The sequence below is a fragment of the Silene latifolia genome, chromosome 1 (assembly GCF_048544455.1).
Source record: "Silene latifolia isolate original U9 population chromosome 1, ASM4854445v1, whole genome shotgun sequence".
NCBI lineage: Eukaryota > Viridiplantae > Streptophyta > Magnoliopsida > Caryophyllales > Caryophyllaceae > Silene > Silene latifolia.
Genome location: NC_133526.1, coordinates 105,488,938 through 105,498,952, shown reverse-complemented (window position 1 = coordinate 105,498,952; position 10,015 = coordinate 105,488,938). Strand labels below are relative to the sequence as shown.

Sequence of the window (10,015 nt, the reverse complement as noted above, 5' to 3'; positions counted from 1 at the left end):
GTCTTGATTATAGTGATTTGAAGCGTTTATTAATTGATCGAAGAAAGAAATTGAGTTTTCAATAAAAAATTAGGTTATTACTGTTGTTGTTGTTGTTGTTGTTGTTGTTGTTGTTGTTGTTGTTGTTGTTGTTGTTGTTGTTGTTGTTGTTAGTCTCGATTATAGTGATTTGAAGCGCTTATTAATTGATCGAAGAAAAAAATTGAGTTTTCAGTAAAAAAAATTAGGTTATTACAGTTCTTGTTGTTAATGTTGCTGTTGTAATTGATTTAGGCTAACTGTTTTGCTCGAAGAGAGTAACTGATTTTTTGCGTTCTAGTTTTTCGCTTCAAAATTAGGGTTAATGATTTGTAATAAATGAGCAATTAATGTGTATTAGCGTTCTGCTTTCGATTGATTTATTTGTTCGTCGTGTTGAGTTATTTGTGATTTGCAGGGAATGTTCATTTTCCTGAAGTTAATAATATTTTCGAACAAATCTATAAGAATAATATTATCAGTAAAACTGTCATAGTAAAAGTGTATCCCCTATCGTTTTAAAGAGCAAAGAATTGCTTCGTAATACTTGATGTTAATGTAGTTTTATATTAAAACAATTGTTTGACAATACTGTAACACTGTCTCATTCTCGTGAGGATACTATCATTCTTATTCCATTCCACATTCTTTCTCAGACTCGTCCACCATCATTCCTCTTGATTTAATAGTCGTAATTGTTTTAGTTTTAATGTTATTCTGTTTTGGTTTTTTGATAAACAATCTCAGAAAAGCAGAGGTAGTACCGAAAATCTCGACGTCGTAAGAAGGCCAAAGTGTAAGCATCGGAAAAGACAATGAGCAAAAAGCGCCGACACGAAGCCTTCCAAACCGTCGCCAGAGAAAAACGTCGAAGCATCTCATGCTGATCAAGTATGTCCCTATAACTCTTCGTCGGGTTGAGTGATTTGCATGAAATGTCCCTTTTCCTGAAATTAATAATATTTCTCAACAGATCTACATTAACAATGTTATCGTAACACTATCGAGTAAAAGTGTATCCCCTATCCTTTTCAAGAACAAAGAATTGCTTTCGAATAATGTTGTTATTTGTAGTTTTATATCAAAACAATTGTTTGACAATCTTTGTAACACTGTCTCATTCTCTGTGGATACTATCATTCTTGTTCCATTCCACATTCTTTGTCAGACTCGTCCACCATCATTTCGCTTGATTTAATAGTCGTAATTGTTTTAGTTTTAATGTTATTCTGTTTTGGTTTTTTGATAAACAATGTCAGAAAGAAAGCACGTAGTAATCGAGAAATCTGCCGTCAAGAAGAAGGCTAAAGTGGAAGCTTCGGAAAAGACAACGAGCAAAAAGCGCCGACACGAAGCCTTCCAAAATGCCAAAGAACGAAAAACGTTGAAACATCTCATGCGGATCAAGTATGTCCCTATGACTCTTCGTTGTGTTGAGTTGTTAGTGATTTGTATGAAATGTCCCTTTTCCTGAAGTTTATAATATTTCTCAACATATATACATTAACAATGTTACTGTAACACTGATACAGTAACAACGTATACTATCCCCTATCCTTTTAAAGAGCATCATCATTACCTATCAGTGTAGTAGCTGTAATTGATTTACTTTTAATCTTATTCTGATTTTGATTTTTGGAAAAACAATGTCAGGAAAGCGGAGGTGCCCGAGAAATCAGCTGCGACGAAGAAGGCAAAAGTAGCAAAGATCGGAGAAGACACCTAGCAAAAAGGTGCCGACACGAAGCCATCAAAACCAACAAAGACAGAAGGAAGTCGAAGCATCTCATGCATCCGAGTATGTGTCTAAAAATCTTTGCTCGAACGCAAGTCACTACTATTAGGGTTTATGATATATTGTCTCATTGTTACTGAAGAAAAAGAATCAATTGATCTTTAAAAAATTATTCGACCGCCATTATTCGTATTCCATTTGTCATTTCTTCGACGACTTGACTACCATTATTCCTTTTCAATTTAATAGTTTGTCACGTTATATTGTTATTGTAAACTTCGATTTTAATTTTTGAAAATAACAATGTCGGGAAAGAAGAGGTACCGAGAAATCGGCTCCCACTAAGAAGGCTAAAGTGGCCGCATCGGAGAAGCCACGAGCAAAAAGGTGCCGACAGAGAACGTGCCAAAGCCGACTAAGAAGATGCAGACCAAAAAGCTGTCAAATCCTACGGTGAAAAGGCGACGAAGGTGCCTACAGAGAGTTTACGCTGTGCAACACCGCTCCTTCAAAAAGGTGCGGTGAAGGAAAGTAAGGTGCCTACCGAAAAGGTGCTTAAGCCACAAAGAAGCAGTACCAAAGGAGCAGCTGCGAATGTTCGATCCAAAGCAAAGGAAAAAAGAAACCAATGTGCCGAGGAAGAAGGCAAAGCAAAAGCCGTCGCATGATGTGCCGGTGTTGTCGAAGGAGCAATCGGTGTCCATTGAGAAGCAAGCAAGTGCACCTCCTCAAAAGGCAGCAACCGTGCCAACGTCAAAGGCAGCGACTAAGCAATCAAAATCGGTTGCAAAGGAGACAAAAGAAGAGGTGCCCAAAAAAGTTACTGTAACAAAGGGTCGACCGAAGACAAAGAATGGCCAAATCTGCAGAGTTGGAGAAGAGGTGGCAAAGAAGGTGCCCAAACAAAAGACGGCGGAGAAGGTTGTAGCAAAAAAGAAAGTTTCAGCGGCAAAAGAGCCAACACCAGAAAAGGTAGTAAGCAAGAAAGAGAGCGTGAAGGTGTCTGTAAAAAAGAAACCGACAAACGCAGTGCCAAAAAAGGTGGCAGAAACAAAGAAACCAGTACGAGTAACAAAAAAGAGACCTAGAGATAAGCCCATGTCATCTGAAGAAGAAAGTGATAGAGATTATGAGGTTTCGGATGACTCGAGCGTCAGCTCCAAAATGTCGAAGAGGGCTAAAACAGAGAAGAGACCAGCCAAGACGGTGGTGAAGGCTGAAAAAGAAGAGGTCTTAAAAAAGTATGTGTCTTTCTAGTGGCCAAAACTTGTATGTTTAAACTTTCAGTTTCAGTTTCAGTGTTACAGTAACACCTATACTGTAACATTTTTATGCTGTTTCAGTGCTTATGTAACAGATGTACTGTAACATTGTCGATTATACTTGTTTGTTAATTGATCTTAGAAGGAAATTAATTTTCCATTAAAAAATTAGGTTGTTGCTGTTCTTGTTGTTATTGTTGTTGTTTGTGTCGATTATACTGATTCGTAATAAAGTTAGCCTAACTGTTTTGCTCGAAGTGAGTAATTGATTTTCTGCGTTCTAGTTTTTCGCTTCAAAATTAGGGTTAATAATTTGTAATAAATGAGAAATTAATGTGTGTTACCGTTCTCCTTTCTACTGATTTATTTGTTCGTCGTGTTGAGTTGTTTAAAGTTTCAGTGTTACAGTAACACCTTTACTGTATCCTTGTTTTGTTGCTTTCTTACTGCTGGTTTGTTGGCATAAAATAGTGTCACACTATTTAAGCAGTGGTGCTAATTTACACTTCCTTATTACAGTAGGATAAATACCCAACTAAGTGCGGGGCCCGATCGTTGGTCGATGTTATGAGCAAGTTTTTCGTAAAGCAAAAGAAAGCCATTAAAGAAATTGGTTTTGGAGGACTATTGAAGATGAATATATCAGTAGTCCCTTCCGGGCTAACAGACTTGCTTGTTGAGGCTTTTGATTACGACAGTTTCAAGGTTCATGTTAGGGAAACAGAGGAGTTTGTGCTGTCATAGTATGATGTTCATGACCTATTTTTACTGCCGGTGAAGGGTAATAATGTGGTGCTGACCGTGACTGGTCGCGGATCCCAGGCTGAGGACACTGAGTTAAAAAACAAATGGAGAAGGAAGTTCAACATCTCTACAGCACAGAACATCAAGCTAGATTTGGTGACTAGTTGGTTTAAGAATAACAAGGGTGCCTGCGGTGATGAGTTCAAGCAGATGTTCGTTCTTTATGCGCTCTCCACTTTTTTAGCGCCGACTCCAAATTATTCTGTTGATTTCAGACTGTTGAAGGCTGTGGACGATGTTGAAAAAATAAAAGGTTTTAATTGGTCAAAGTATGTCTTTGAGAAGGTAGCTGAGGGTGTCAAGGGGTTGAAGACAGGAACGGTTAAGTGTCTTTGTGGGTGTATTGTGGTGCTACTATTGGCCTACATTCACCGGTTTGAGTTCCATGGCGAGGTACAACCAACTAAGTTACCTCTGATACAGCATTGGACAGATGAAAGTCTTTCAAAAAGAGTCAAAGACGAAGGAAAGATTGGCTGTCTAGGAACTGATGAGATGTCAGAAACTGTCTATCCTATTTGTCTTGGCAAGGGATCCCCAGCTGAAGGTAATGTGGCACTGTCAGTGTAATATCGTCACTGTAATATGGTCACTGTAATATCGTTACTGTAATGGCTTTACTGTAATAACATTACTGTTACCTTACTATATTGTTAATTATTAATATTAATTACTAATTACTAATATGTTTCGTAAATAGGATGGGCGAGAATCGATGAAGGTGAGGATGACGAGGCAATTTTTCTTAAGAGTAGTGAGGGAAGGGAGTACATCTTGATGGAGAAGCTTCCGGCATTTGAAACAGATGCCGAGTTGAAGGAAAAAGCTGTTGATGTGAGTTGTTTTTATAAATTTAATTGTCTGCAATTGTTACAACTCCCAAATCTGGTATCTAATTCATTTCTTTCTGTCTGGTTTATTGACTTAGGAGACCGACCTGATGTTCTTTGATGTATAGAAGGGATTCCAACCTTGTTCACGAGAGATTTGCTCGCCGATGAAGGTTTTCGAATCAAAGCGAAAAAGAAATCACCACTAAAGCCTGAATACCTTAAATATGCCGAAGATGTTGTGCGAAAGGCTGAATCGTTGAAGAGGAGGGCGAATGACTTCTCGGTATATACAAGGTCCAAAGTCGATAGGAAGTTGGAACCATTTCCAACGAGAGAAAAGTCCTAGGACAGTTAAGTCGAGAATCCCTGGTAAAGGAAGTATTGAGCAGTTTAAGTGAGCAACATCATGAAGAAGATGATGAAGAGGATGAGGAGGTTCATGACGAGGACAGGCAAGATGAGATGGAGGATGGAGTGGAAAGTGATGATGAGGACGGGACTGATGATGGCAACGATGATGACGGGACTGATGATGGAGAGGATGATGATGAGGACGGGGATGACGATGGCGGCGATGTTGAGAGTCGTCTTAAAAACAAGAGGCTTCAAGAGGGTGGCACGGACATAGATAACGATGAAGAAAGTGCCGATGAGGAGGAAGACGATGAAGGGGATGAAAAGGAAAAGGAGGATGAAGAGGAAGAAGACCAAGAGGACAAAGAGGAGGATGTAAAGGATGTTGAAAGCCAATCTGGTGAAGGTAATAGATCGAGTAACAGTGTTACTGTTATTACTTTTAGTTATAGTTTTACAATAAAACTGTTACTGTAATATTTTATATATATTAATAGTTAGTAATATAATATTCAATTACTTACTTCTAATGTAGATGAAGAGGATGATGCAGAGGAAAAGGATGATGCAGATGAAGACGATGATGCAGATGAAGAGGATGAATCTGGCAAAGGTCAAGAGGATGACGGAGATGAAGAGGAGGAGGATGATAAAGACGAAGAAAATGAAGACGACAAAGAGGGGAGTGGCGAGGATGATAAAGATGCATCTGATGAAGGTAATATAGTAATACTACTACAATAATCTAATCACTTGCACTAACACTGTTACATCATCGCTGTTATAGAGTTTTCATTTTACAAATAATTACTAATAATTAATTACTTTCCTTTTAAATGAAAACGATGATGCTGATGAATATGATGCGTTAGGGCAGGGTGACAAAACAACTAGCGAGCCAGAAGATGGATCTGGTGAAGGTAATAGTGTAATGCTGTTATAAGCTTTCTGTTAGTGGGTGCTTTTTTAACAAACAATTTAGTAATATATTTTCATTCATTATCTGCTACACAGATGACAAGGAAGAGGCCGAAGGTGATGCATCAGGCCAGCCTGAAGATAACCCAACTAGTGAGGCGGTGAAGAGGCATCTCCGAAGGTAATTGAGGAATCTATTTAAACTCGTTGTGTCGAGGATGTAATCGTAACAATGTTCTTGTGACATAATTTTAACAGAAATTTGATGTATCTATTGTGCCTTTTTTGGTTCAAAGAAAAATTGTTAATATATATTGAATCCAATTACCTGTGACACGGATGACGAGGAAGAGGCGGAAGTTGATGAATCGGGCAAGCTGAAGACAACCTTGACCAATGAGGCGGTGAAGAAGGATCTCCGAAGGTAATAGAGAAATCTATTTGCACTCGTTGTATTAGCTGATGTAACACTGTTAGCACTGTTATTCGTAACATGGTATAGTAACGCTGTTATTATTGTGTCGTAGTTTTATCGAAGTTTCTGATGATATATATATTCAATTATCGCTACACAGATGACAAGGAAGAGGCCGAAGATGATGCATCGGGCCAAGTCAAGAGAACCCAACGATCGAGGCGGTGAAGAAGGATCTTCGAAGGTAATTGAAGTAGCAAATTTCTGATAGAAACGGTTAGTATAACTATGAGGCATTGTTGGTCCGAAAAACATTAGTAATTTATATTCAATTCAATTACTTTTGCCACAGATAACAAGGAAGAGGCCGATGATGATGCATCAGGCCAGGTTGATGACCAACCAACCAGTGAGAGAAATGAAAAGGAAGATGACGATAAAGATGAAGAAGAGGATGATGGGAATGAAAACCAGATGAAGAGAACGATGATGATAAAGATGACGACAGATCTTTGGCGATAAAAACGAAGATAACAAAGAAGGAGGATGAAGCAATGGTAATGAAGACGCCGATGGGAATGATGAAAAAGGCGAGGAAGGAGAAAAACCCTGTGAGGCTGATGATGAGACAGTTGGCGACGAAGAACCAATAACTACTCGGTGCGATCAGGTAGCGAGAAGATGACGCGATGATGAAGTTGATATTGTCGATGATTGCGATGATGAGATCCTTTATGACGATTACGACGAAGATATCTTGGTGACCACTATTTGTTACATGTCGAAACAATCAAGACCGGATGCGCGTGATGGATCCTCGCTACGGCCGCACAATCGAATGTGGCCTACCAGCTTCGGATCTAACACTTGTGTCCAAGACTATGATAAAACACAAGGAGATAATGGCGCCTATTCTTGAAGTCAGGAAAGAAACAATTTACTATTGTTTTATCGACGATGACGAGAACCTCTCAGATACGTGAGTACTTTATTTACTCTTGCACTGTGATAAACAAAACGTTTTACTTTGTAAGTGAATACTGTTTCAACTGAATAGGTGTTACTGTTAAACTGTTACGCTATTAAAAGGTGTTCTGACTATTACATATCATTTTCCAACAGGGAAAGGCTTGTCTCGTATGGGAAGTATCACTTCATTCCAAGGGAAGATTTAATTTCATTGGCTCCTGGTGAGCTTATTTATATAATGGTGACTGAATGTTGGTCAATGTTGCTCAATGACCTCATCTCCAGAAAGGTAGCAAGTGATACACCATTGAGGATCTTCATGGGCTTGGGTCAATCTGTATGTTACCGTAATAAATAAATTTTTATTCTTATTGATTTTGTGTTTCTATAATGTTTATTGACTTTGTATTTATATTTATTTTTGTAGGACGCATTAGCAACTATGTCTGTTGGAAAACCCGTTCAAAACAGACATTTAGAAAGTGAAGTTTTTCTTTGTCCTTCACACAAAGTGGATCAAATACAACCCGAGTCCACTGAATTTCGACTGTGATATGGTAAACCACATTACTGTTAATATTTTTTTTTATTCTTATATAAGTAGAGTGTATAGAAGTTCTGTTTAGCAATGATATATATATGCTTAATTGCAGATATTCATTCCACTCATTCTGGAGGACCACTTTTTCTGTGCTTGCATAAATTTCATGTCGAAAACCGTTGACTACCTAGACAACAAACCCTTATATGCGGACCAGAAAAGCAAAAATGGCAAGAAATGCGGTAAGTTTCTCTACTTACAGTAACAATGTTATACCTTTAAATTTCCATTAAAAAATTTGGAAATCATTGTTACAGTAACATAGATACAGTAACAATATTACTTTTTGTACAGGCAAATATCATGGGGAAAATGTTGTCAGAAATGCAAATTGCAAAAGGCTCCAAAGTGGAAAGTTTCCCACTTCAGAATGTGAAATTTAAATGGTAGAGCATTGCAAAAAATGTGGATTGTGGGGTTTTCATGATGATGCACATGGCTTTCTACACGGGGAAGGTTTTTGACTGAATGGGGATGAACGGAAATGAATGTTGTACCGTGCTGAAATATGTGCAATACTTGTTCTTAGCGACTTGAATCAAGTACGAAAAGAGGTGCAAGGGAGGATATCAAAATTCAGGAATGAAAGGGAACAGCTGAAGGAAAAGCTGCTGCAAAAAAGAAGGCTGGAAGAGAAGAAGGAAAAAAAGGAAGAGGAAAAAAAGGAAGAGGAAAAAACAAAGAAGCCACTGGAAAAACAAAAGGAGGAAGAGCCCAAACAGCCGAGGGTGAAGTCGGTTGCTTACAAGCGTTCTCCTAGAGCAATTGGTGAAGATGAGGAGATAATATTTAAATTTCATAAAGATGATGCTATGGGATGTTCTCTAGGTCACGGTGAAATTGACGGTGATATATTCCTAGTCTCTGAATTTATGAGAGCAAATCGTAAAGCTCTTTGTCAAAGACAACTAATCCGAGAAGGCACGTTCTTGATTATGCGTTTATGGATGATATCGACTTCCACAAAAGGTAAAATACTTGTTATTGTGAAAGTGTTTCTTGTTAATGTTTTCGTAAAAGTGTTTTTTAAACACTGTTTATGTTACATGTTTTCGCGAAAACTCTTGAGTAATCGACTCTTATGGTTCGTAATGGTGAGATCCTGGCTGCGTTTGGAGACAACGAGAAGGTTGACAAGAGATGATATACTCTCACTACGTCCTAGGAGTCACACAAATTAGATGATGTTTGAATGCTGGTCTCTACTCTTGAATTATGTCGAGAATGAAAGAAAAGAGGCACAAGGGCAAAGCAGGCCAACCATACTTTACTTAGGACTAGGTCACATGGTAAGTTGCATCGGTGTTAAATGTCCGCTTCGTTCAATAACATATGATTCTTTTACAAGGGAAATCTAACCCTTATTTTTTTTTTTTTTTAAAAACTACAAAGCATGCTCTACTGGTTTGTGATGCGGGAGGATAGTGAACAGTCTCGATATAAAGAACGAGTTGTTTGAAATTTGGGATAATTTCATCAACGCGAGCAAGGCAAATTACAGACTTGATGCCGAACTTATTTTTATACCTTGTTTGGCTGGCTATCACTACTTCTGTGTGTGTATTAATTTCCTCAACAAAGAGATTAGTGTGATCGACAGTCAATCGTATGCTAACTGGGAGTCTTCATTCACTTACGACATCGCAATGGCAGCACTAAGTCCCCTGAGTTGTCAAATTGTATGTTTATTTGATTTGATTTGATTTCGTGTTACGATGAATACATATATCTTTGTAACATTTTTATGTTGTTTGATGTTTCTTGTTACACCTATATCTTGTAACATTGTTGATTACTCGATTTCTCAATTGATAGTAAAAGGAAATTAATGTTACATTTTCGACAGGGCCGGTTGCATGAGTGACTACCTGGACACAAAGGGCGACGTGAGGGTAATCTGAAATGCTCCGCTATCCCGTGGTAAATGTGAAGTTTAAATGGCGTAAACGGGCTTCCGTATTTGAAGAGTCAGCCTGTATCACTATGACAGCCGTCTCCAATTTATTGGGATATGCAAACAAGTCTTCTTTGCTCAACAACACATTTTATCGGCGGACATGTGCTTCCCAAATTGCTGCATGTTTGCTCATGGCTGACATCAACAAA

At 38.3% G+C, this 10,015-nt stretch overlaps 1 long non-coding RNA gene across 1 annotated transcript; it reads left to right on the top strand.

Moving 5' to 3' along the window:
* The first annotated feature begins 7,284 nt into the window (after positions 1 to 7,284).
* Positions 7,285 to 7,800, top strand: LOC141600022 (uncharacterized). Its single transcript, XR_012524099.1, has 3 exons — positions 7,285 to 7,318; positions 7,462 to 7,645; positions 7,736 to 7,800. It is a non-coding gene; the product is annotated as an uncharacterized LOC141600022 (long non-coding RNA).
* The last annotated feature ends 2,215 nt before the right edge of the window (positions 7,801 to 10,015 follow it).